The sequence below is a fragment of the Lepisosteus oculatus genome, chromosome 13 (assembly GCF_040954835.1).
Source record: "Lepisosteus oculatus isolate fLepOcu1 chromosome 13, fLepOcu1.hap2, whole genome shotgun sequence".
Lineage (NCBI taxonomy): Eukaryota > Metazoa > Chordata > Actinopteri > Semionotiformes > Lepisosteidae > Lepisosteus > Lepisosteus oculatus.
Genome location: NC_090708.1, coordinates 29436010 through 29463577, shown reverse-complemented (window position 1 = coordinate 29463577; position 27568 = coordinate 29436010). Strand labels below are relative to the sequence as shown.

Here is a 27568-nt window from a genome sequence, read left to right as displayed (position 1 = left end):
GTCTGGCTGACTAGTAGAAAGTCTCTGTGCACAGAGGGTGACCATGGGTCCGGGCAAGTCACTTTTTAGGGGAAAGAAACTCGGTTTGCTTCCGGTGTAGCGCTGCTGCTGAATAAAAACTTATTCAGGTTGTCGACAAGAGTCCAAACGTATACTCCAGTGATCAAGGGAACCGACCATGTTGGCGTTGGTTAGCGATTTACGTAGGGCATTCCCCAGGCTGACACCTTGCAGAAAGAAGGTTCCAGTCCCTGTACAGACAACACCGGCCATCACCTGATTGTCTCTGAGGGTGTGAAAATTGGCAGAAGAAGCAAAGTTTCTGAAGTGTGCAATGTCTTTTAAACCAGGACCAAGACAGATGGTGACTGGTCGAAAGTTTAGTGGGCATTTCAGACCCACGTGGGGTTACCACGCCCTACAGGTTCCTGAGTGATTCGTCGAGATGAGAGATGAGTCACAATGACCTCTGACATCTAGTACTGCAATCCAGATGTTCCCAAGAATCTCACAGGCGGATAGGCGCCAGGAATGGCTAATGATCATGATAGCCATCATGGCTGGGCACATCCCAGCACGGCACGGCATGGCAACACTTAATTCTGTCTTATTAATAAGCATTGCTGCTACATGTGTATCTACCCTGAGATATCCAGAGTTTATTGTGCCTTGCACTTGTTGCTTACTGGGGTAGGCTTCAGCTCCTCCATGACCCTGAATTGGATGAAGAGTTATTAAATTTTTCAGAATGATTCAACAGTAAATGAGACTGTAATTTGCGTTTCTGACATTTCTCTTAAATGGCTCCACTCTTACCTTACTGATTGCTGACACTTTGTCTCTCTTGGGGGTTTCAGTTCTGAAGTTGGGTTCCTTTAAGTCCAGTGTCCCTCAGGGTTCGATACTGCATCCCTACTATTTACCATTTATATGCTCCCACTTGGTCATTAGTAAAGATCACATGGTCTGGTTTTCTATGCTGATAATTGTCAAATCTACAGTACATCCATACTAAACCTGACACTGAGGTGACAGTCTCTGCACCCTCTTGATTGCATCACCAACGAAAAAAAGAGTGACTATGTAAAGCTGATGCAGTAACCCTATCTGTGGATGGTACTGTAGTTGAATTTCAATCAAAATTGAAGAATTAGGGGGTGATATTTGATCCAGGCTTGATGTTTGACCCACATATGCAAAACTGAACAAACTTCAGTATGTTCAGAATTTGACAAGCAGAATCCAGACCATGTTGTGTGAAAGGGATCACATTACTCCAGTCCTGAAGTCCATGCATTGGCTTCCTATCAGATTTCCTGTCAAATTCAAAATCAAATCCTCATGCTCAGCTCATCCTCATGTAAGTCTCTAGATGGCTTGGAACCTCAGTACTGTTCTCACATGTTGTCTTCCTACTCCCCACCTTGCAACCTTCATTTTAACTCTAGTGTCATGTTTAACCCCCAACATCATTTACATTTTATAGCTGACAGGAATTCTATCCCCAAGGATTTCAGAGTCATGTTCCCTGAGCACTTTAAAAGCCAGATCTACTTAATGAATGCTTTTATTTAATTGTTGTCTGTATCTTCTCCTTGCATCTTCAACTGCATATCTCCTATCTTTGTTATTTTTTCTTACTATAAAGTGCTTTGCAAAGCTACTTTTAAAGGCACTATATTATATAAATTATTATTATCAATAACTCATTGAAATCTGTAATCTGAGCAGCAATTAACTTCTCAATTCAAAAATACTGTTTATTATTTCACATTGATTTTTAGAAATTCTGCACCACCATTCATTATATAACTGCTTCATTTCAAAGACAGTGGAAGTTTTCTTTGCATGAGCAGCTTGTTTCAGTTCCTGCCATAATACTTCATCCATCCATCCATTTTCTGGGAGATACCTGTCTTGCATAGGGCAGGCATACAGACACAAACAGATACATGCACACATTCATAAAACCCACGTAAACAAGGAGAGAACATACTAAATATATACTATAATATATATATACTAAAATGCCAATATAATGCCAATAACATTAGCTATTTTAGTTTTTCAAAGACATTTTTATTTGTTAAAAGGAAACTGATGGCAACAGCTGGGTTTAAAGACTCAACCTCAAGTCAGTTACTTAAGCAATCATGCCATGGAGGCATGGAGGCAGACATGGGACAAGGACATCTCAATCACATCTCAGCCTTCACTATGTCATTTTAAGCCATTTTTTTACCATGCTTGAATTGAATAAATACAGCTTTTCAGTATGGATTACACTTTTCTGAAATGTATTTTAAAAACTTATATCTTCTTTAAAACACAATAGGCCAGTAAATGTGCTTGGCGCAGACCACGACTTGTGAGAATGTTCACAGCCTCCACAGAAAACTACAGTATCAGTGAGCTAATTCTCTTTTTTTAAACCTCCTGTTTTTCACTGATGCATACAGTGTACATATGCAGTACTACTGTAGGTGTTGCAGTACATGAATATAATTATATTGTTATTAATTTCTTTAGATACGCGATTCCATATTATATTCCTTATTAATCAAATTCTAAAAGTATGCTTGTTTACTCCGGTATCGAGCGTATTCGCAGAAAGCTTGAACTACCACTTTTTATACGTATGTTATTTCACACGTTAGTTAAAGACTTTGATGCTTAAAACGTTTAGAGAGAAATGGAATACTGGTGTGTATTCTTTCTTTAAAGTACAGAGACCAGCCATATACAATTTACAGACTGTAATACTGTATGTTTATGTTCCAAAATTAATATCGTATATGGCCTTCACACATGTTATGCTCCTATTCTTTTTATGCTCAGCTACTAAAATTTCCCTTCACTAGTAAAATTCCATATTAATATTCAATACTAAAATGTTCACAGTAAAGACATTTAAATCTCTCCATGACCAACTAATGCACCACGAGTGCCCCTGTCGGTCAACTAATCACGTACCGCAGTATGACGTGTTATGACGTGCGAAGACGCGTCTTGACGCAGTCAAATGCCTGCGGTACGTGTTTGTGCCGCGCACTTTAAATGGCTGCATCTGTAATACCTTTGAACTGCTTTTTGAACATGGTAGGCCTATCTCACCCAGGAAGGAATTCAACTAAATGACAAAAACAAACCCTTGTAAAAACTCCAAAGGACAAGGAGTGAGAAACTTCAAAAGCCATCAGCATACCACACATAGAATCTAAGGATGTGTTGCTCTCCCTGTGCAATACTGTATTTGTGTTACTTACACTTACTGTCAGACACATTTGACTTATCACTTTCTCTATTATAGGAACTCCTGCAGTACATTATTCAAATATCTAAAACAAACTCAAATCTTTATACCTATTTGAATTTAAATTATATGTACAGTATCGTTAAAATTGTAACCCACCTTAGACAAAAAATCTGTGCTTTTTTTGGATGAGTTTAGTGTCTGCTTTGACATACCTGAAGGTATTATATAACACATACAAAAATATCTGTGGGCATGTTTCCACTTACCCCTACACATTTAAGTAATTGACCATATACATCCCCGCACAGACGACGTGTGTGCTACCCTCCCAAGCAGTTACCAGAGAAGTGTGTGTGTCAGGTGGTCTGCAATCCCATACTGCCAGTAAGCAGAGTGTAAGAACAACCAAAAACGGAGGAACCACTGTGATGGACAGACTGTGCACAACTCTTCTGCTTTTCTCAAAAGTTTGTAAGTCTGGTGTTTTGTAACAGAGAAAAGCTATTTAGTGTCAAATAGTAACAAACATTTTTTAAACTTTATTTTTTACATAAAGATTTTGGGATGTTGTGATTTTATTTCTATTAATTTGAATTATTAGAGTTGTTTTGTTTCTCTGGGACAAAACTATAAAATTTTAATTAACAAAAGTATACTTTTATTAAAAAATAATGTATTTAAAATAAGATTTTGTTTTTAAACTTTATAATTGAAAATTTGTTTGACAAATAAAGAAACGGGCATTGCACAATGAAAATATTATTGAAAACTAATTGACATTGTTTATTTTGGTTATGATGAATTATAGGCACCTTTATGACCAAATATTATTCATTAATTTACCATGAATTAAAGAGACATATAAAAACTATGTATTAACACATGAAGTACATTTACCATATACTTTAAGGTCTTAAGAATATTATTTGTCTGTTTATGTTTGCGCAGTGGGTGAATTGTAATTTTTCTGTTATGTTAAGTTCTATGTGTGAGCCACAAAAAATATTTTATGTTTTAAAAGTAGTCTCTCTGATGGAAGACATCTCTCAGCCTCCTCTCAAATCTTCAGTGCGACTAGGAGACTCTGTCACAACGGAGTGCTATTTTCCACAACAAGATAAGATGGCTCACTGGATTTGGTTTAAGCAGTCCTTCGGACAAGCTCCTCAGAACATGGTACATTCCATTTCCAATTCTGAAGGCACTGTGTTTCATGAAGAATTTAAAGATAAGCCCCATTTTACAGCACAGAAGAGTAAGACCAGCTTCAATCTAACACTTTCAAACATTGAACCAGGATATGTTGCAGTTTATTATTGTGGAGTCATCTACGTAAACTTAATCCAGTTTGGGAATAGAACTTTTCTGATACTTACAGGTAAAAGAAATGGTTTAACTTCTTCCTTTATGTTCAGTGATATGTTTCAGATATGAATGTGTTTTATGCATACAGGTGTAGGGACAACCGGTTCAGGGACGCCAAATATGTAATCATAGTGGCTCTCTGAAGGCACCAGTTCTGTAGGGTTTGGGCATTTACTGAGACAATTATTAATTGTAGCAGTAAATCACAAAGTTGATTCTTTTGGTGGCTTTAGAATCCAACCATGCGACATAACTCAAACAACGCGCACACACAGGTACTAATACACGAGGATACATTTATTAATACATAGAATATGCATGTAAACCTAACAGATCTTATCGATAGGGTTATCAGAATACAAAAGGTATATATTCAGTCAGTTACAAAGTGTTACATATATCAAGAGGACATACGTTCAGTATATCATTCATTAAGACCGTTTCGTAAAGTGAACTTGGTTACAACTTCTACATTAGATACTCAAACAAGTACATAACTCTTAGGAATTAAATTGATATCAACTGGTTGGGATAACAATTGAATTCTCGAGCTGTAATGCATTGAAGTTGAATACTCATCCAATCTTTGGGGATTCAGATCTCCTGCGGGCACAAAGAAACAGTTGCAGGCTGTTGCTGTCCAATCCGCGCTCTCTGGCTCTGTGCCAGGCTGTGCAGTGCGGCTTGTGACGGTGCGCTGCTGATGCTCACTGACCGGCTAGTTGGTGTTGTTTAACTAGCACAGTTTGTGCACACGAGAAAAGATGACTGTGGGTCGCAGCAAGTCAGGAAGAGGACCGGTTCGTTCCTGATGAAGAGTTAGTTCTGAATAGTGATTCAGCTGTCCACAGTTCCGACCTGTTCACGAGGCCTGCTGCTGGTTACTCTCTGGCAACCTCCACTCTAGACTCTTAGAACAAAGGAAAGTTTTGGCACTCGGACACACTGGCCGTTCCGTGGTTGTCCGGGCTGAGTCTCAGGATGGTCGGGAGGCACGCTGCGAGAATGTCCTGCCCTTGGGAGCCTTCTGCTCCTAGGCTGTCCTGCCCTGGAATTCTCCTTTGAATTCCCTTTAGAATTGTTGAATCTGAATCTGAATCTGAATCTCTCAGGCTCTCTGTTTTGCCTGTTTTTACCTGGAGGAACTTCAGCTCATTGATTGGCTGAAAGTTCCATGGGCATCAGAGTCCCACGTGGGTTACTCGGCCCTACCGGTCCCTGATTGGTTGATCAAGGTGAGATATGAGTCACTTACTCCTGACACTTAGTAATGCAGTCCAGATGTCCAACTGGCACTCCCTAAACAGATGGATGACCATTGATCATGATAGCCAGGCTTAGCTAAGTGCATCCCCCTGTGGGACCTGTCCTTATCAAAAGAAAACATCTTGCATGAATAGTTTCTCTGTGGCTGCACCACAGAGATGAACAGAGAAATGGGGCCTCATTTGGGAAGCTCAGAAACACTTAATTCTGCATTATTATTAAGCCTCGCCGCTACACAGGACTGAATGGCAGAACATGTTTATATTTTCATGTTCATGAGTATCTGATAGAATATAATAACACTGTATAATACAGGAGTGAATCCATTATGTTATTTGTTCGGTATTTACAGATGCAGCCATTCAAAGTGCGCGGTACAGACATGTACCGGAGGTAATTGGCTACGGCGTCGCGCATTATGATGCACGATGACGCGTGGTACCGCGATGCGTAATTGGTTGACCGACAGGGGCACTCGTGGTCCATTGGTCTGTCGTAGAAAGATTTACAGTAAACGTCTTTACTGTGCCCGTTTTAGTATTGAATATTTATATGGAATTTTACCACTGAAGGGAAATCTTAGTAGCTGAGCATAAAAAGAATAGGAGCATACTGTAACGCGTGTGAAGGCCATAAACAATATTAATTTTGGAAAATAAACATACAGTATATGGCTGGTCTCGGTACTTAAAAGAAAAAATACACACCAGTAGTCTATTTCTCCCTAAACATTTTAAGCATCGAAGTCTTTAACTAACGAGATACCGGAGTCAACAAGCATACTTTTAGAATTTGATTAAAAGGGAATATAATATGGAATCGCGTATTTAAAGAAATTAATAACGATATAATTATATTCAAGTACCGCAACACAAGAATAGTACACACTGTACATTGTCTATTGATAATGTTTCTGTAGTGCTTTTTCAGCACTCTGCATGTGACCTTACCGGTGGCGCTGTGGGTTAGGTTCTTGACTCCCACGTCACACGGTTTGTGATTGAATCCCACTGGAGCCATGACATCTTTTTTTAACAAACATTTCTTTGAAAAAATGAAACGTTTCCCTTGGTCAAAGATTAAATAAAACCTCACTCGCACCAAACAAATTTATATTTCTAAATATCACAACATGATCGAATTTAAGTCATTTTAATAACAATGAATAGTCACCTATGCGTTACAATATAAACATTTATATTGATTTAAATCGCGTTTTGATTTAAATCGTAAATGCGTGTTTAAATATATGTGTTTTTTGATTCACAATCAGACAAATGCAACATAAATTGATATCTTTGTCTTCTAAGTATCTTAATAAACTTTCAGCATAACTTTCTCCCCGTTTAGATTTATTTTTCTTGGGATCTTGGGATCAAACGTGGAAAGATTAGATTGTAATCATTTTTATTTTTTAAAAACATTTTATAAAAGTGTAATCTATGCTAAAAAGTTGTACACCACCTGCTATAAAGATACATATTGTAATACTTTCGGGTTCGGATAGGACAGACACGAGAACTCAGAATTGAGGAGTTAAAGCAAGTTAAAGCCTTGATTTTATATATCACCTTTAAAAGTGGAATCTCAAAGCAAAGTAAATACCCAACACTGATTGTACCCATCTGTCATGCTAATAAAGCACCTTGAATTGAATTGAATTGAGGGAGAGAGGGGGGGAGGGCAAGAGAGAGAGCCAGGACAGACAGGCAAATAAGATACACTCCACAGACATTCACAACAGCGACATATCATAAAACGTTTGCACATATAGTTAAGTTATTACTTGGTTTTCAAAGTGCAATGAAATACAATATTGTTGTTGTTGCTGTTATTGTTGTTTTTATCCTGTAAAGCGTTTTGAGAAGCCACCTTTAAATGTGATATATAAAAGCGTTGATTCTTATGGAATGTGTTCCGCCGGGGATTCAAAAATTTTTGTATTTTTTTTAATCGCGTATCTAAGGAAATAGCAGTATAACCTTTATGTGATATCAACTTAAGGACAGCACATACAAGGGTTAATTGCACAATGAACCGCGCCAAGAAATTTAAAATAGTCTTCTTTAAATGTGAGGGTAGGAGTGGATCGCAGCAGGCATAATCATCAAATTAGGAAAACAAAGAACAGGACAGGTGAGACGTGTATCCAGAGAGCTAGTGATCAGAAAAAGAGACAGCTGTTACGCCCATGTTTTCGATGCAAATGTTTTAACTTGCTAATGCATCATAATACCTGGTGTCCTGGTATTAGCTCATCGGTATGGTGTATGTTTTATCTGTACCATACCATACAGTATATAGGTACAGAATTCAAGCTGCACCACTGTATCGCTTTGGTAAGGAGACGGACAATGGCCAAAATCATGAAGACTCTCTCACAACAAATAATGAAGATGAAAAGAAATGGGAAGTCAACACGGGACATTGTACAGCATTTGGCTTCGATGGACATTTTCGTTTTTGAAAGATGCGCAGGAGGCTTGGATGGAGATACAGAAAAACCAACACATGCCCCATGATAAGGCTAAAAAACAAAAAGGAAAGACTCAAACAAGTGCTCCAATGGATTGAACAGGGGGAGGCATTTCAGGATGTACTTTTCACCGACGAAACAACAGTGGCTCTGGAACAGTTCTCAACAATGTCATTTTGCAAAAAGGGGAGATATGTGGACAAGCCAAAGCCCAAACATCCACTGAAGGTTCACGTCTGGGGGGGTATATCTAGAAGAGGCCCGGGACCACTTCTTATCTTCGAGGAAGTCGTGGTCACACACCATGCCGCCCCATATATCAGGGAGCACTTTGGATCAAGGCACCGTCTCTTTCAAGACAACGATCCGAAACACACAGCAGCAAAGGCGAGGCTTGTAGCAGAAAGAGTGAACTGGGTGAAAACTCCAGCCGAATCCCCAGATCTAAATCCAATAGAGATGGTTTGGCATTCGCTGAAAGACTACATTTGGAAAACTGCTAAGCCCGTCCCAAAGCAGGAACTGATCGATCTATAAATTCTGGGAGGAAGAACTGACCGAACTAAATTGTAACAATTTTATTAACATGCTGTTTTGTGTTCTTCCTAGGATTGTTGACCAGGGCTGGGGACATTTGGGACTGTGAGTCTGATAAAGACCGTCTCACGTTTGTGGATAGTCTGTCCACAAACAAAACATTCCTGTTAGACAAGAGGAATGTAAAAAAAAACAATTACTTTTTGTCAATGAAAACCTGTGTGTGTGTCTCTCTCTCTGCTGGATTTCTCTCTCTCTCTCTGCTGAATGAATAAAAGCATTTTATTAAAAACGCGTTTGTGTTTGTCTGGGCATTTACTTTGTAATCTGTGGTTTACATCTACTGTATTGCTTTGAGATAACACTTTTAAAGGTGATATGTAAAATAACGTTTTTTATTATTGTTATAGAGAAACATGATCAGATTTTCCCTGGTTCAGAAAAAAAAGATCTAAAGTGCTACACCTAACTTTCTTAATTCGATGTATTTAAAGCAGTGAACTACTGTAGGTGGAACATAACATTCAGAAATACAATTGAGAATAGTTTTGTGGTGTTTGTATAGATTAAACGTTCCTAAAACTTATAACGTAACAAAATTAAAGACGATTAAAATCTGTAATCTTTCCACTTGTACTGTATGTCATCGGAAAATACAAGAAGTTTCTGCTTTGTGTAAGGATGGTATCAAAAAGTAATCTAAGTGGTGAGAAAGCTGTGCTCAATGTATTTAAGGGACTTAAAGTAAAAGGAGATGCTTCATATTGCTTGACTAATTTTAAAAACTAAGTTATAAATGCAGACGCTCCCTTGGTGTCGCTCCGGGTGTAAATATCTAAATATACATTCTTCCGGGACAGAGGCCGAAGAGCGCCCAGCTGGGGTGCGCGGGGAAGAGCAGGACAGGAATGAAAGTGGTCAGGATGGGGTTTAGGAAGGCCGCCGACCAGTGCAGCTGTTCCACAGTGAAGTAAACGTACAGTCTGGGCAGGTATAGATTACACTTTTCTAAAATGAATTTGAAAAATAAAAACGATTACAATCTAATCCTTCCACGTTTGATCCCAAAATCCCAAGAAAAATAAATCTAAACGGGGAGAAAGCTATGCTGAAAGTTTATTAAGATACTTAGAAGACAAAGATACTGTATCAATTTATGTTGCATTTGTCTGATTATGATTAAAAAAACACATCTAATTAAACACGTGTTTGCGATTTAAATCAAAACGCGATTTAAATCAATATAAATGTTTATATTGTAACGCATACTGTCCAGCCTCCATTTCTCTATAAAAATTCACTCTATTAAAAATTTACAATTTGTTGATAATAGAAATGTTAGGTTCTCTAAAGCTTTGTGATAGCTGACCCACCCAGGCAGCAAAAGATCAGCTGCACTGGTAAGATGCGACACCGAAGATATGATTAATAACCTTTTCAATCTGAAGGGAGATCTGAAGGGATTCCCCCCCACACACACACACAATAGAAGCAGGAAGCAGAAGCAGGGACCGTTGTCATTAGGGAAGAAGGTGACTATTCATTGTTATCAAAAATGACTTAGATTCGATCATGTTGTGATATTTTGAAATATAAAAGTCAATTGATTGTCCATAATATTGCTATTCTATTTTATAGAAGAAATGTTTGTTAAATGAAAAGTCACAGCGCCAGCTGGATTTGAACACACAACCTGTGAGTTGGTAAACAGGCACATAGACCAGTGGGCTACAAGGGAAGTCGCGTGAAGAGAAAGGCGAAACAGCCCTACACAGCCCTGTTGCAGTACACTAATATAATTATATCTTATTAATTTCTTTAGATACGCGATTCTTTTAATACAGTCTTTGCTGTGCTCTTGGGGATCCTTGTGATATTTCGAGCTCTGGTTGAATGATAGGTGTCGCAGTTTAAATAATTTTAGAAATTATGGAACGTTCTGTTAAAAGCAAGGGAGTTTTTATGTCCGTTGCAGTTTTTTTGCAACATGAATATAATTATATTGTTATTAATTTCTTTAGGTACGCGATTCCACATTATATTCCCTTTTAATCAAATTCTGAAAGTATGTTTGTTGACTCCGGTATCACGTTAGTTTAAGACTTCGATGCTTAAAATGTTTACGGAGGAATGGAATACTGGTGTGTATGTTTTCTTTAAAGTACCGAGACCAGCCATATACTGTATGTTTAAGTTCCAAGATTTATATTGTTTATGGCCTTCACATGCGTTACAGTATGCTCCTATTCTTTTTATGCTCAGGTACTAAGATTTCCCTTCAGTGGTTAAATTCCATATAAATATTCAATACTTAAATGGGCACAGTTAAGACATTAAATATACATATACATACTGTATACAGTACAGTTTGCATACGGTAATATGTTTATGTTCCTAAATCAATCTCTTTTATGAGCATATGAAAGGGATGGTGAATCGATTCTCAAAAATTACTGTACTTTCCATGATTGGAAACAAATGCGTTATTGCGAAATGCTGTGGTGTTACTTTTACAAAGACGGTCAATGAAAAAAAGAATGTGGACCAGGGCAATACTTTGAGTTTACAGGTTGTCCAAGGTCATTTATTATTAATACTATTAGTAACATCTTCGTTAAAGACTTTGATGGTGACAGCTCAAACGTGAGAGGTTGAGCTTTATTAGCTCCATCTTGCGGAAATTCCGGATACTATTATTTTGCTTGCGGTATTATAGGAGAATTTACGGTAACTAGCGGTATTTACCGGTAACTCACGGTAGACTGCGTAAAGCGCACCGCAAAATAATGCGGTATCGCCCGCGCATTTTGAATGGCTGCATCTGTATATTTGAAAAATGTTTAGTAAACTTTCCGTTGATAATACAAATGGATAAATGTTTATTTTAGGATCAGAATCAGTGAGCTAGAATGTTGTGCAGCAGCCTGTATCTGTCCCAGTCAGGCCAGGAGATGAAGTGACTATCCAGTGTACAGTACACATTGAGACCTGTGAAGGAGAGCCTGATGTTCATTGGTTAAAGATTGGTTCAGGAGAATCCCTCCCAGGAGTAATTTACACTCATGGAAACAGGAGTGATCAGTGTGAGGGGAGCTCTAAAGCTAAGCTTCCAGCACAGAACTGTGTCTGTAACCTCCCCAAGAGAAACCTCAGCCCCTCTGATGCTGGGATTTACTTTTGTGCTGTGGTCACATGCTGAGAGATAGTGTTTGGGAATGGGACAGTTCTGGAGATAACAGGTAGCTTGTTATTACTCTTATTTACTAATATTCATATTTATAATTAAAACTCTCATTATATAAATGATAGTAATAGAAAATGGATCATTAAACTAACTGTATTAAAATGGTTAGATTCAGAAATAGTTTCTCTTTTTTTTCATTGTGTATGTAATGTGTATTACTAAAATAAGAGTGTCTGAATTTAATGTTGAGTAAATCAGAAAAGGGACATGATCCTTATGGAAAAAACACTGAAAACATCAGTTTCTACCCTGATGAAATTACAAAACAGGAAACATCTTTCCACAAATCTAAAAAGTAGCTTGGTAAAAATACAATAAAGAAAGCAATTATTATCATCATATTCAGCTAATAAATCAGTAAAAAATGAAATAATAAAAAAAACTTATGAAGATATTGTACCAAATCATTTTTATTGCCTGTTCGAAGATATTTGAAGAACAAAAGTAAATTGTCTCTTTGAATTAAATAATATGAAATATTGCACTGTTGATGAGGAACGATACAAATGTTTCTATTCAGATTTCAGTTTACAAGTGAGACAGTTTACTGAAGACAAAATATCCAGTCTACACTGACCTGCTATTGTTATTAATATTTACAATATTGGTCAAGACTTCAATACATTTTGCAGTTCTCTGTCTTCCATATATTTTCTTCTCTATCATTTAACACTCTCTTTCTCTTACATAACTCACTGGCTTTTTAACAGCAGGGGTTGGTCGTGAAGTCACACTTAACTATTTCACCCTAGTTTTGTTTACAACAAACATTGTGTTAGTGGTTTTAATCACATTCCTAGCCTACAGCCTGATGAAGAAGCACAAAACAGGTCAGTTTTGAATTTACCTACACATGATGAATAAAATCTGTAATCAAAATAAAGTCTGATAAATCTTTTTGTTGTAACTTTTGATCTTTCACTTTAAGTTTATGCCATCTTTTAGTACTTAGAGGTTTCAATTAAATGTTTTACTACAAGGTATTTTGGTTTCTTAACATACAGTATTTATAGATATATATAGAGTTTTTACTGTTTCCCCACAGAAATTTGAAATTTCCAAATATTTTTAGACTTGTCTAAGAGAATGAGACATCCAGTCCTGCTCCTACAACATGCCTGCATGCACAGCCAATTTGTCATTTGTAAGATCTACAGTGGCTAAATGCAAATGTACTGGAAGAATACAAGAATCTTTACTGACATCACCGCAAGCCACGTGCCAAGTCACGAGACTCATTAGTGTTGGAAAACAATGCGCAGATGAATCATAAATAACTCAGTATTAAAAATAATATTTTACATTAGGAAATTGACACTGTATATAATTCGTTTTGCTGTTGTTACTGTGCATAGAGGCTAATTTTTCTCATTCTGTTTTCAGCTTTCTCCAAAGATACAGATGCAGCCATTCAAAGTGCGCGGCACAGTAACGTACATGAGGTGATTGGCTACAGGCACTCGTGGTGTGTTGGTTGGTCGCAGAAAGATTTAAATGTCTTTACTGTGCCGGTTTTAGTATTGAATATTTATATGGAATTTTACAGCTGAAGGGAAATCTTAGTAGCTGAGCTTAAAAAGAATAGGAGCATACTGTAACGCGTGTAAAGGCCATAAACGATATTAATTTTGGAACATAAACATACAGTATATGGCTGGTCCCGGTACTTTAAAGAAAAAATACACACCAGTATTCCATTTCTCCCTAAACATTTTAAGCATCGAAGTCTTTAACTAACGTGATACCAGAGTCAACAAGCATACTTTTAGAATTTGGGAATTCTAAAAGGGAATATAATATGGAATCGCGTATCTAAAGAAATTAATAACAATATAATTATATTCATGTACCGCAACACAAGAATAGTACATGCTGTATGATGTCTGTTGATAATGTTTCTGTAGGGCTTTTTCAACACTCCTCTTGTGACCTTGCCGGTGGCGCTGTGGGTTAGGTTCCTGACTCCCACATCACACGTTGGGTGTTTGAATCCAGCTGGAGCCATAACTTCATTTTTTAACAAACATTTCTTTAAAAAAATAAAATGTTTCCCTGGGTCAGATTTTAAATAAATCTTCACTCGCACCAAACAAATTTATATTTCTAAATATCACAACATGATTGAATTTAAGTCATTTTAATAACAATGAATAGTCACCTATGCGTTGCAATATAAACATTTACATTGATTTAAATCATGTTTAAATCGCCTTTAAAACCCATAAATAAAGCTGATACTGTTTATACTTGTAATATATAAAACTGTATTACAGCAGCACAATGCACAATGCAATGTAAATCGCTATCTTTGTCTTCTGCGTAATAATGTTCACCGATTTTTTTTTAAAGAAATACAAAATGAGATATAATGATGTGTTCCGGCTTAGACATTAACGAAGAGCATAACTAAGGTCATAAAGGTCATAAACGATATTAATTTTGGAACATCAACATATTATGTAAACTGTATGTTGCTGTTATTGGAATTTTAAATAAAAAATACTGTAAAATCCTGGGTTCGGTACAATGTTTCAGGCATTCATGTGAAGGACAACAAAGCTTTCACTGGCCGATTTTCAAACTTTATTGATAAAACAAAAACAAAAACTATCCAACCAAGCCAGAAGAAGACAAAAAGAATAACGGAAACAGCACGAGCCCGCATTCTCTCCTCAGCCGTCCAGACCACACTTTTCCCTGGGTCAGAGATTAAATAACAATTCACTAACACAAAACAAATTACCACACACTGAACACTGAACATGTTAACCCAAATATGTCTCACAATACTTTTATGGTACATTACTTTGCTAAAATGTATTTAAAAATAAAAACGATTACAAACGCCAGCAGAAAGAGAGACACACACACAGTTCTTCATTGTCAAAAAGTAATTGTTTTTTACTTTGTCAGCACCCAGACAAACGCAAACGCGTTATTAATTAAATGCTTTTATTCATTCTTAATCTAACTCACAAGTTGTCATCTGCTGTTGAAGCTCTGTGAGACTAGACTCACACATGGCTAGACTTGACTATTTAAGCATGAGATTATGTTTGTTTATTAACTTTCCTTGTTATGCACTGAGAATGATAAGCACCACAAACATGGGGGCAGCGTAGCGGTCGGCTCTGGCTTTCCCATCTATACCGATGCACTGTAAGTACAACCCCCCTCTCTCTGGGAGTGCTGGCTGTGCCGAATTAAACCAGTTTCACAGGTATTTTCAATGTAGAAGGGGGCGAGATTTCCAGCAAAAGACACCCCCCCCTCCAAAACCCAGTAAGTACAGTACTTACTAGTTAAGAAAGCTAGGCTCCTCAATGAAATTGCTTTAACATGCTAATACGTTGGTGTAACAGTCCGGGCGTGGCAAGCTTCTAATGTCTCCCGACTACGGCGAAAGGAACCCTTTTTTAATTGGAAGACAATGAACATATTCTACCCGTACATGAGAATATAATGCTGGCGCGTGGGCGCGGTGGGGTGCTGTACAAGCTGTCAAAAAAAGCTGTTTTTTTTTTAAAGTCAATTGAGTGTCCATAATATTGCAGTAAGTGAAAAGACCACGGGCATTCTTCCTCCCCCTACATTCTCAGAGTAGAATAGAATTTATTATTAGCACAATTTATTACAGTGCTAAATTTAATATTATTGATTACTAATAATTTATGCTAACACCTAGCTTTCTTAACTAGTAAGTACTGTACTTACTGGGTTTTGGAGGGGGGGTGTCTTTCACTGGAAATCTTGCCCCCTTCTACTTTGAAAATACCTGTGAAACCGGTTTAATTCCATATTAATTCCATATTTAATTCCTTCACTTTTGCATAAGCTTTCTGGAGGCAGTGGATGGGATGCAGCTCTTTCTGGGAATACTGCAAATTCACAGGTGCCTGACTTGATGGAATTCACATTATCATATTCACATATCACCCACCACCCCCTCTCTCTCTCTCTCTTGCTTGCCCTCCCACCTGTGTATTGTCTGTTTAGGGCAAGCGAGAGAGAGTGTGCTGTCCTTTGACAAAACAAGGCTTGCCAGATAATGTGAATCGAAAACTGTTTTTCTAGCTTTTAAAGTCGTGCGATGTGTAAGCAGGAACACATCATTACATCTTACATATGAAAAATACATTATATAGCTCCCAAACAAGCGCAAACGTGTTTTTAATAAAATGCTTTTATTCACTCATAATCTGACCATTTCAGGAAGACTAAGGAAGGAGTAAGGAAATTGTCATCTGTTGTTGAAGCTCTGTGAGCTCGGTGACTTTGAGACCATTTGTTATCCACAATTCAAATAGAAAAAAAAGAGCTGACTGACAAGATTTAAGATGTGGCTGTCAGCGTTGGATTAAAAAAAACACGTTGCCCGACATTAGTTGCATTGCTTGAAAAATAATTTTATTTCGAGAGGCTGGATAAGTAATTCAAGTGTTTTTTTAACTTCCTGAAAAACAAGTAATAATTTAACAACATGTGCAAATGTTTTATGATATGTTGCTGTTGTGAATGTCTATGGAGTGTATCTTATTTGCCTGTCCTGGCTGTGCTCTCTCTCGCTCACCCTCCCCCCCCCCCCAATTCAATTCAATTCAAGGTGCTTTATTAGCACTGTATTTTTCAATCAGCACACGAGAGAAAGCTCAAATTACAAACAGGTACAACAGCAATCTCTGAAAACAATAATTAAATTACTCAATTTCTAACATACAGTAAGAGGTTTGAAGTACATGTGTTAATTCATACAAAATAGTTTTTTAGTTGAATTATTGAATAATTATTTATCATTTGAAACCCTTCACATGTGACTAAACCATAAATGAGCTGAAAATGTTTTCCCTTTCTTTTTTTCTGCCACTTGGACAAAACTTCATTAAACATAGAGTAGACAACAACAACAAAAAGAATATAGAACATTAGTAGATTAAATGTGTAAATTAAGTGCAGTTAAATTACATAAAGTTAGGCATTATCTGATTTACAGTATGTGTAACCCCTTTTTCTCATTTTTAGAACAGGTCACAGAAGTGCTGATTTACGCTGCCTTGAGTTTTACTGAGAGTGATGCTAGGCCTGGTAAGAAGAGGACTGAGATGGACAGACAGTGTTTTCCCAGGTCCAGTGAAACCAATGTAATTGAGTGTTCTGGATGTTGTGCCTGTCTCCAGGGAGGAAAGAGCCATTTCAAGATGAATTAATTACTGCCATATTCTCTTCCACTGGAGCACTGCAAAGGAAGCTAGCCTTACCATGGTAACTGATGATGGTTCTACTCACCTGTCAGTCAGCCGGTTGCCATGGTACACAAACAGACTGGAAACCTGTTCCACCTGTGTGCCATTTGCTACTACATTCTTCTCAAGTGGATCAGCCCATTTAAAATCTGTTTTGACCTTGCCCGGGGCTCTGTTATATAGTTTTGCCTGGAGCTTCAGTTGAGTTTTCAAGCTTTGTATAACCTACCTTGTGTTACACTCTCTGGATTCCTAGCTTCGCTTTGTCTCAACCTTGCCTTTGGATTTTCCCTGTGCTTGCTCTAGTCTCTAGAAAGACAGGGCAGACAGCAAAGATAAAATAGCACAGAAGATCAAAAGCTGGGAGAGGGGAGAAAGAGGGCCTTTCTGCTATGGGAGTTGAAACCCTTCTTTGAGAACAGAGACAGAGAGATAAGTGCGATAATGGTCGTCTGAGGTTAAATGAGAAACTATGGGCTTGGAGAAATAGTTTTTAATTACACCATAGTTTCTATTTTTAACCTCAGACAGCCATGATCACACTGATCTCTCTGTCTCTTTTCTCCAATGTGAACCTCCTTGTTCACAGCTCCCTTGACCGCCCTCAACAACCATCCACACCAGACACTTTCCCTTGCAACAGAGCTTGCTGTATCACCTGCAAGTACACAGCCACCACCACACTCATTCAAGGCCCCTCAGGACAATTCCGGATCACCCAGACAGCATCTTGTACCTCCAGCAACCTTATTTACTGTATCTCTTGCATTAAATGCCCAGCTATCTACATTGGAGAAACAGGAAGGAGACTCGGAGACCGCTTCAGAGAACACGTCAGGGCTGTGAAGATTAAAGATCTCTCCAAGCCCATTGTTTCTCATTTCACCTCTGACGGCCACGACCACTCTAATCTCTCTGTCTGTGTTCTCAAAGACGGTTTTCCAAACTCATACATCAGAAAGACCACCGAAACTAAAATTATTCTGCAGCTAGGATCACACATTCTCCCTTCTCTTAACGACAGACTACTGTTCTTTTAAATTTTCTCCATTCATTGGAAGTTTCATTTCACACCTCTCTGCACCCATTCTGACTTCACACCTCTTGATTGGCCTCTCTTTCTGTCCCCTGCTCCCGACTCTCACTCCTCCTCCCTCCCAACCTTTGTTCTCCCGCTACTTTACCTTTGCCTACTGCCCTGTCTCTCTCACACCTGAAGAAGGCTCCACGGCCGAAACGTTGTGTTCTCTTTCTTCTTTTTTTCAGCATGGAATAAACCTATTACTTGTTCCTTTGCAGCCTACACATGCTGAGGCAGCTACCCACCAGAATTAAGTGTTGCTGTGCTTTCCCAAATGAGGCCCCATCTCTCTCTTCATCTCGGTGGTGCAGCCACAGAGAAACTATTCATGCAGGCTGATTTAAGGTTTCCTTTGATAAGGGACAGCTCCCAAATGGGGATGCACTAAGCTAAGCCTGGCTATCATGATCAATGATCATCCATTGGCACCTATCTGTCTACGGAGTGCCAGATGGACATCTGGACTGCATTCCTAAGTGTCAGGAGTAAGTGACTCATATCTCACCTTGATCAACCAATCAGGGACTGGTAGGGCCGAGTAACCCACGTGGGACTCTGATGCCCATGGAACTTTCAGCCAATCAACGAGCTGAAGTTCCTCCAGGTAAAAGCAGGCAACTCAGAGGGCCTGAGAGACTATTTCGGACAATTCTAAAGGGAATTCAAAGGAGAATTCCAGGGCAGGATGGCACAGGAGCAGAAGGCTCCCAAAGGCAGGACATTCATGCAGCGCGCCTCTTGACCATCCTGAGACTCATCCCGGACAACCACGGAACGGCCAGTGTGTCCGAGTGCCAAAACTTTCCTTTGTTCTAAGAGTCGAGAGCGGAGGTTGCCAGAGAGTAACCAGACGATCCACCCGAGGTTAGCATCAGCAGCAAGCCTCGTGAACAGGTTGGAACTGTGGACAGCTGATCACTATTCAGAACTAGCGCTTCATCAGGAACGAACCGGTTCTCTTCCTGACCTGCTGGGGCACACAGTCATCTTTTTTCCTGTGCACAAACTTTGCTAGTTTCAGCCAAAACTAACTAGCTGGTCTTCAGAGAGCAGCACAGAGCATCAGCAACGCACCGTCGCAAGCTGCACAGCACATCCTGGCATGGAGCCAGAGAGCGCAGATTGGACAACTTAGAAGCCTGCAACTGTTTCTTTGAGCCCACAGGAGATCTGAATCCCCAGAGATTGAATGAGAATTCAACTTCACTGCATTACTGCTCAAGAATTCAATTGTTATCCCAACCAGTTGATATCAATTTAATTCCTAAGTTATGTACTTGTTTTGAGTATCTAATGTAGAAGTTGTAAACAAGTTCATTTACTAAACGGTCTAAATGAATGATATACCGAACGTATGTCCTCTTGATATATGTAACTCTTTGTAACTGACTGACTATATATCTTTTGTATTCTGATAACCCTCATGATAAGATCTGTTAGGTTTACATGCATATTCTATTTATTAATAAATGTATCCTCGTGTATTAGTACCTGTGTGTGTGTGTTGTTTGAGTTATATCGCATGGTTGGATTCTAAAGCCATTAAAAGAATCATTTTGTGATTTACTGCTACAATTAATATTTGTCCCAGTAAATGCCCAAACCCTTAAGAACTGGTGCCTCGTGAAAGCACACTACACCCATCAGCTTATCAGAACATGTCTGGAGCATTGGAAGTGCCTGTTTACATGCCCACAGTGGCAGACACAACCCCCCAGCATTTAAACAAATCATTGAATTTCCTATTTAGAGTGAAAAAATCCCTTTACAACATATTTAGAAAATAAAACTTGAAATCTCCTAAATAACTAATAATTAATAATTAATCCTAATAATTACACCTCTACTAGATTACCGCAATATTTTATATTCCAGTCTTTCAAATCATTGCTTATCTGAAATACACATTTCTTATCTGATATATATTGCTGTATTAGGTGGTGGCGTATTATGCAATTGATTAAAAACTACTTCATTAGAGCTTTAGATTATTTCATTTGAGCTTTCTATATTGGTCCGAACATACATTAAGATCTGATAATATTCTAAATATTATTCTCTTTATTTCAATATTTCATTGACTGAAGAAAAGACTCTAATGCTTCTCTTCAAAGTCCGTTAGTGGAGACAATGTTAATTTATAACTACTAATATTGTCATTAACAATTATCTGTATGTTGCAATACAGTATTTTTACACATCAAGCAAAGTAGGATTATTTAACAAACTATCTTTTTGTCCAAATTGATCTTTGTAATTGCCATATATGTTTTTACAACAGATGCAATGTCTGAGAATGTCATCACCCAGCCGTATCTCTCAGAGACAGCAAGACTTGAAGATTTGGTCACACTGGAATGTTTTGTACTAACTTTTCTGATTTAAGCAACCCTTTGGAGTAGCCCCTATCCATATAGCTATTGCTTTTTCTAATTAAAATGATGTCAGACTCTTTGAGGAATTAGAGAATGATCCACATTTCAAGATTAATAAGATAAAAAACAAATGTAGCCTCATTATTTCAAGAACTGAACCTCTTGATGTTGGGACATATTACTGTGAAGCACTCAGTTTCAACCACATGATTTTCGGGAATGGAACTGTGCTAATTCTAAGGGGTAAAGTCCATGTTCACATCTCAGTATTTTGGGGGAGCTTTTAATCTTAAAACATTAATTTTTTTTACAAGTTCTAAAGCATTAATATAAAGTGTCCCGGTTAATAATTATTCATTCAATTTCAGATCTAACTTAATTTTAAAAGTCTAAAATTGTTGATGAGGTCAAAAAAGAACAGGTGACTCTATTGGGCTATTCTTTATTATTTAGTTTTATCAACATTTTTTTAAATTCTTTTTTCAACATCTTATAATCAAGCCAAGTCTGATTTACTTTCCTTCTCATGCATGATACAGCTTTTCTAAATAACCCACAGTATAATGCCTAATGTCTTTCATCAGGTTATTTGCACTTAAAAATGTCTTTTGGTTTAGTGTTCAGCCATGTGATTGCAATGCTGTTTTTGATTTTCTAACTTCAGAACTTATACACAACATAAGTATGTCATTTCCATGGATCTAGGATCAAAGTCAAGGAATAGGAGTGTTTTGCAGAAGCCTGCATCAGTTCTAGTCCTGACAGGAGATGATGTGACCCTGCAGTGTACAATACACACTGAGATCTGTGCAGGAGAGCAAAATGTTTATTGTTTCAGGCATGGCTCAGAAGAATCCCTTCCAGGAATAATTTTCACCCATGAAAACAGGAGTGATAAGTGTGAGAGAAGCTCTGAGGCTCAGCTTCCTACACAGTGCTGTGACTATTATCTCCCTAAGAAGAACATCAGGCACTCTGATTCTGGGACTACTATTGGGACACTACTGTGCTGTGGCCACATGTGGGGAGATCCTGTTTGGAAATGGGACAACGCTAGAGATTACAGGTAGGCTGTTGTATAAAAAACTAAATATCACTTTAACATTTTTGAACATTAGAAAGTGCATATTATTACAATATGTAGATACATGTTTAATTGTAGTTATTAACCTTAATTGTGAGTTGTATATATTTTTCCCATCATGGCATAAATCTTGACTGAATATTTTGATATTTATATGGCAAAATAAAGTCTAGCTTTTTTCCATCAGAACAAAACACCAGAAGTGCATTATATAATATACGTAAACTAGAATACTCCTTATTTGAATCAGAATTAACTTTCATATAAGCTAACTGAAACTTCTTAATCTATTTATGTCCTATTTCAACACCCTTTTTTCAGCATCTGTTCATGAGTCCACAAATATGTACATCACCATTGTTTTGATGGCAACAAGTATTGTGTTTGTGACTGTAATTGTATTTCTGATTTGCCATTTGATAAAAAAACAGAGAAAAGATCAGTCAGTCTTCACTTTTGCTTTTAATACAAATTCCTAGATGAAATCTTCAGATACACTTCAACAGAAAAATTGATTTCTCCAGAGATTATGAACTTGGATGTGGTTGTAATATTTGTTCTTCAGTATAAATGTACAGATGCAGCCATTCAAAATGGGTGAGGTATTTCGCGGCATACCGCGACACGCCCACCGGGGTATCACGCGGTTCACGTGTGTCACGTGACTAACTATCCGGCGTCGCCTTGTAAAACCGCCAGGGGGAGCTTAACCTCTCATGTACAGCATTTGAGCCTTTAATTTTGAAGTGTGTATTACAGGATGTTAATCAACAGTCATTAAAATGTTGGTATATTTTATGAAAGCAAGATTGCTCAGTTGGACAAAAGTACACAACCTACCTTTATCAGAAATATTAATGCATCAAAGCCTTTACTGAAGATATTACTAATAGTATTAATAACGGATGACTTTGGACAAGCTGTATACTCAAAGTATAATTTCTTTAGCACATTTGTACAAGCACGTGGAATCTGTCCAAGCCATACTTTGTCAGGCATTTTGTTTTACTTCAACGGGCATAAAAACGTCCTTGCTTTTAACAGGGCGTTTCATAATTTCTAACTACGAAAATGATTTAAAATGCGACACCTATCATGAAAAGAAAAATATATACACCAGTATTCAATTTCTCCCTAAACATTGTAAGCTTCGAAGTCTTTAACTAACGTGATACCGGAGTCAACAAGCATACTTTTAGAATTTGATTAAAAGGGAATATAATATGGAATCGCGTATCTCAAGAATTTAATAATGGTATGATTATATCCGTGTACTGCGGCAGGGCTGTGTAGGGCTGTTTCGCCTACCTGTTCATGCGAGCTGTCTTGTAGCCTACTGGTCTAGGTGTGTGACTACCAACTGGCAGGTTGTGTGTTTGAACCCAGCTGGTGCTGGACCTTTCAGTTATATTTATTTATTTTTTAATCGCGTAACATAAACATATTACCGTATGCAAACTGTACTGTATACAATATGTATATGTATATTTAATGTCTTAACTGTGCCCGTTTAAGTATTGAATATTCATATCTAATTTTACCACTGAAGGGAAATCTTAACATAAACATACAGTATATGGCTGGTCTCGGTACTTTAAAGAAAAAAAAAACACACCAGTATTCCATTTCTCCCTAAACATTGTAAGCTTTGAAGTCTTTAACTAACGTGATACCGGAGTCAACAAGCATACTTTTAGAATTTGATTAAAAGGGAATATAATATGGAATCGCGTATCGCAAGAAATTAATAACGATATAATTATATTCATGTTGAAAAAGAACTGCAACGGACATAAAAACTCCCTTGCTTTTAACAGAGCGTTCCATAATTTCTAACTACGAAAATGGCAGGTGAAAGGATTTGTAAACATATTTTGTTAAAGCAAGTCAGTTTTTTCCGCAACACATAAAATACATTTTCCCAAGAAAGTTTAGCCTTTGTCACTAATGAAACCACTAAATAAAGACATAAATATAGAAATCTTAAGATTTGTTTTATTTAATGTTGGTAGCAGGATGAACTGTCAGAGTGTATATTTTGTCGCAAAGTTGCTGCAAGATGTTAACAGTGAAAAAGGTATTTAGAATTGAGTTATTTCAAGATGAAAAAGAAAACATACACGAAACATGGTTTAATTACGACCAGAATCGGGCTTGAGATATTTTTAACTTGATTTACAGTATTTGAGAGGTATGTCTTAAAACCGATACTACAGTGCTTAAGTACTGCTCACGTATATGTTTCTAGGTTTATATTATGCATTTGATACGGTCAAATTACTTTTGAGCAACTAATAAGAAGTGCGAAACGGTATGCGTTTTAGTTTCGTTTTGTGCTGGAACCCGTGGATTGATTAGAGATATCAAGTACATACAAGTCATTTTTTAAATGTTGTAGTTCGTCTTGTAAAAATGTTACGAGTACATCATCTATCAACAATTACACAGGTTCTGTTTCCATATTGCGGATTTTGGTTAGGTATTATCAAATCCAGTGGCGCTGTGTGTTACTATACTGAGTCCCATGTCACATGGTCTGTGATTGAAACCTGTAAAACCGGTTTAATTCGTCACAGCCAGCACTCTTCAGGTGTGAGGGTCTTCTGCTCAGAATGAAACGCTAAAATGTTTGTGTATATTCTAATGGTAGAATAATGGTATTCTAATGGTAGTGGGGGCAGGGTGTGTGGGAACAGGTTTGGTTTAAATTGCATTGGAGATCTATGTTCTTCACACCTGAAACATTTTCTCTGAAAGCATTTTCTTCGCAGTTTAACCGATCTTGTTACAGCATGTTACAGTTTACTATTATTAACCATATTAATTTTAAGATATCCATAACTAAGATATCCATCCATTATATTCCATAATATCCATGAAATATATGGCGCTGAAATATTTGTGACGCAGTGGTGGCCTGACACGGTGAGGTGCCCTGGCAGCTGTGTGATGCAGTGGTGGTCGGGTTGGGAGGAAGGTTTGGTTTTGCATAAGGGGCGGGATTATGATAATTGGAGGACTTTGCGAGAGTAAAATGGTTTGATTATTTGATTTTGTATTGTGGTTGTTATCTATGTTTTTTGTTGGTATTATGTTTATATGGTTGTTTTTGTTGGTTGGTTTTTATTATGGTTATTAATAATACGATCTATAGTTGAAATCTGAGCCTAAATAAAAAGAAAAAGCAAGTGATTAGGTTTATGAGCAATCTAATTACTTATTCGTTTAAAACGCTATATAAAATAAAGTTTATTATTAATTTGCTGGACAGAGCGGTGAACATTATTATGCATAAGACAAAGAAAACGATCCTGATCAGTTTAGAAATCTGTGTACGCTGTAAGGTTTTTACTTCTTAAACTTTTAAAATACACGTTTTGAATAGAAAGAAATCCTCTTCCTGGTACAGTATGTATAGCAAACCAGCATGTCCTTTTTTTCCAATCAGAGGGGTGTCAGATGGTGTCAGCCAATCACCATTCTGAAGCCCTACCATAATCTCTGGTATGGGGAGACCCCAGAATTCTGTCCCATAGTTTAGACAGATGATAGATACTTTTATTGATCCCGTGAGGGAAATAAAGTAAATCATTTTCATTTTAGGAAATTATTAAATGCTCAGTTAAAAGCAAAGGAGATCTGTTATAGTGGACATAAAAACAAGAGTTTGCTGTGGCGTTATTGGAAACACAAATTTAACAAAAAAGCACTGGCATTATATCCTAGAAGACACAGACCGGGAGAATGCCCGCAGCGTAAAAGAAAATGCCTGATGAACTAGCGATTGGACAGTTTCCAAGTGCTTGTACAATCGATGGAAATGTTCAAATAAATGTGCAAAAGAAATAAACAAAATAATCATTTATTTCTTTATCATATTGGGTAGCTAATGTCCTCTCTTTGCTAGTTAGTGGCTGTGTTTCTGCGTTGGGTAGCAACGGGTGACTGTTCTCAGGCGGAAGATGTAAACAGCTTAATGTTCGTGTTAAATAATTTTTTTAATTAAAATTCATTCTATACAGCAATCGCATATTTGGGTACCGTTTCATAAAACTTTCATGCTTAAAATGTTTCGGGAGAAATGGAAGACTGGTGTGTATTTTTTCTTTAAACTACCAAGACCAGCCATACACAGTACAGTTTACATACATACAGTAATGTTTATGTTCCTAAATTAATATCGTTTATGACCTTCAGATGCGTTATGCTCCTCTTCTTTTTATGCTCAGCTACTAAAATTTCCCTTTAGTGGTAAAATCCATATAAATATTCAAAACTAAGCGGATTAAAATGTGCACAGTAAAGACATTAAATGATTAAATCTTTTCACTACCAACCAATGCACCACGAGTGCCCCTGTCGGTCATTTTGGCCAGCCAATCACTTGCCCTGCGGTGCCCTCCGGTGCCCCGCGGTGGCTTGTGGGTAGGTTACTGTACCGCGGGTTTTTACCGCGCATTTTGAATGGCTGCATCTGTACTGTAATTAGTTTCTCTCAAAGCTAAGAGACTTCAAATAAACCACTTGTTTCAATGTAATCATTTTTGTTTCTTAAAAACTTACTTGTTACTTTGTTAGATGCTTTTTATTGAAATGTTGTAAGAACAATAGTAACAATAATAATAATAATAACAATAAAGAGAATCATTAATGAACTACTGTATTTTATTTAAACTTATTTTTCAGTGGATGGTTATTGATTAACTATTAATCTTCTCATCACCACAGAAAGAATCTAATTTCTCTCAATCTCAAATTTTGTCTCTGTCTGTAGATGACCAGCCTGACCTGTCTCACAATGAGCACATGAGAGAAAGATCAAGTAACACAAAGGTAAAACGACAACTTATAAATTATGAATTTATAAATAAGAATTTAAGTTCCCTTTTTTTACTAAATAATTTAGCACAATATATATATAGATATTTTATTTTGTACTGTAAGAGTATCTTTTTTGACAATTAGTTTAGCATACTGTATATGTCATCACCAGTTTTCTGTTAATTCACATAATGTCACAGAGTGTTTCATTCTTTTTTTCAGAATGAGGATGCAAACATGCTGAATTATGCTGCCTTACATTTCAATGGCAGTAAACCTAAGACAGAGAAGAAGAGAAAAGATATGGACAGACAGGCTTTTATATACATTTACCATGAAATGTAAATAAAAGTTTATTAAAAAGTTTTACTTTTAACTTTTACATTAATAACATAATCTAACACACTGCAAGACTGAGTTAATATTGTGTTTACCTCAACACCTGAACATATTATTAGCAAGTGTGTTACAACATAATTATGATGTAATATGATGAAAAGCCATTCATTAAATTCAGAATTACATTTTCTCTAAAATGGTTTAAACATAAATTACAAGCTACAGTACATTAATACTAAGATTTTCTACATGCAGATATAAACCAATACATGTATAACATGTATAGGCATCTATACAGAGGTTAAAGTGATGACTTGTAAAGGAATAAACTGAGATTAATTCCATTCTTTGGGTGTGATACTGACCACTGACATTTGTCTTTCTACCTTTCCAAATATGATTAACCTCTATGTATTTCTATGCACCTCACACATTGACACAGTTTCCAACTTAAAATTCTTTAAATTGTATATTGAAGACATAC

The 27568-nt window shown here is 37.2% G+C and overlaps 1 long non-coding RNA gene and 1 pseudogene across 3 annotated transcripts in view; both read left to right on the top strand.

Moving 5' to 3' along the window:
* The window catches only part of LOC102698521 (uncharacterized), a 30508-nt gene extending 10569 nt beyond the window's left edge, over positions 1-19939 (top strand). Inside the window, exons 3-4 of one of the 3 annotated variants that reach the window (XR_011191464.1) lie at positions 17164-17266; positions 18684-19939. This is a non-coding gene — a long non-coding RNA (uncharacterized lncRNA). Of the gene's footprint in view, positions 1-17163; positions 18296-18683 lie in introns of those variants that run through there. The other 2 variants (XR_011191462.1, XR_011191461.1) reach the window with 2 other exon arrangements.
* An 812-nt stretch (positions 19940-20751) lies between these two features.
* LOC138242146 (uncharacterized) lies at positions 20752-27197 on the top strand (annotated as a pseudogene).
* The last annotated feature ends 371 nt before the right edge of the window (positions 27198-27568 follow it).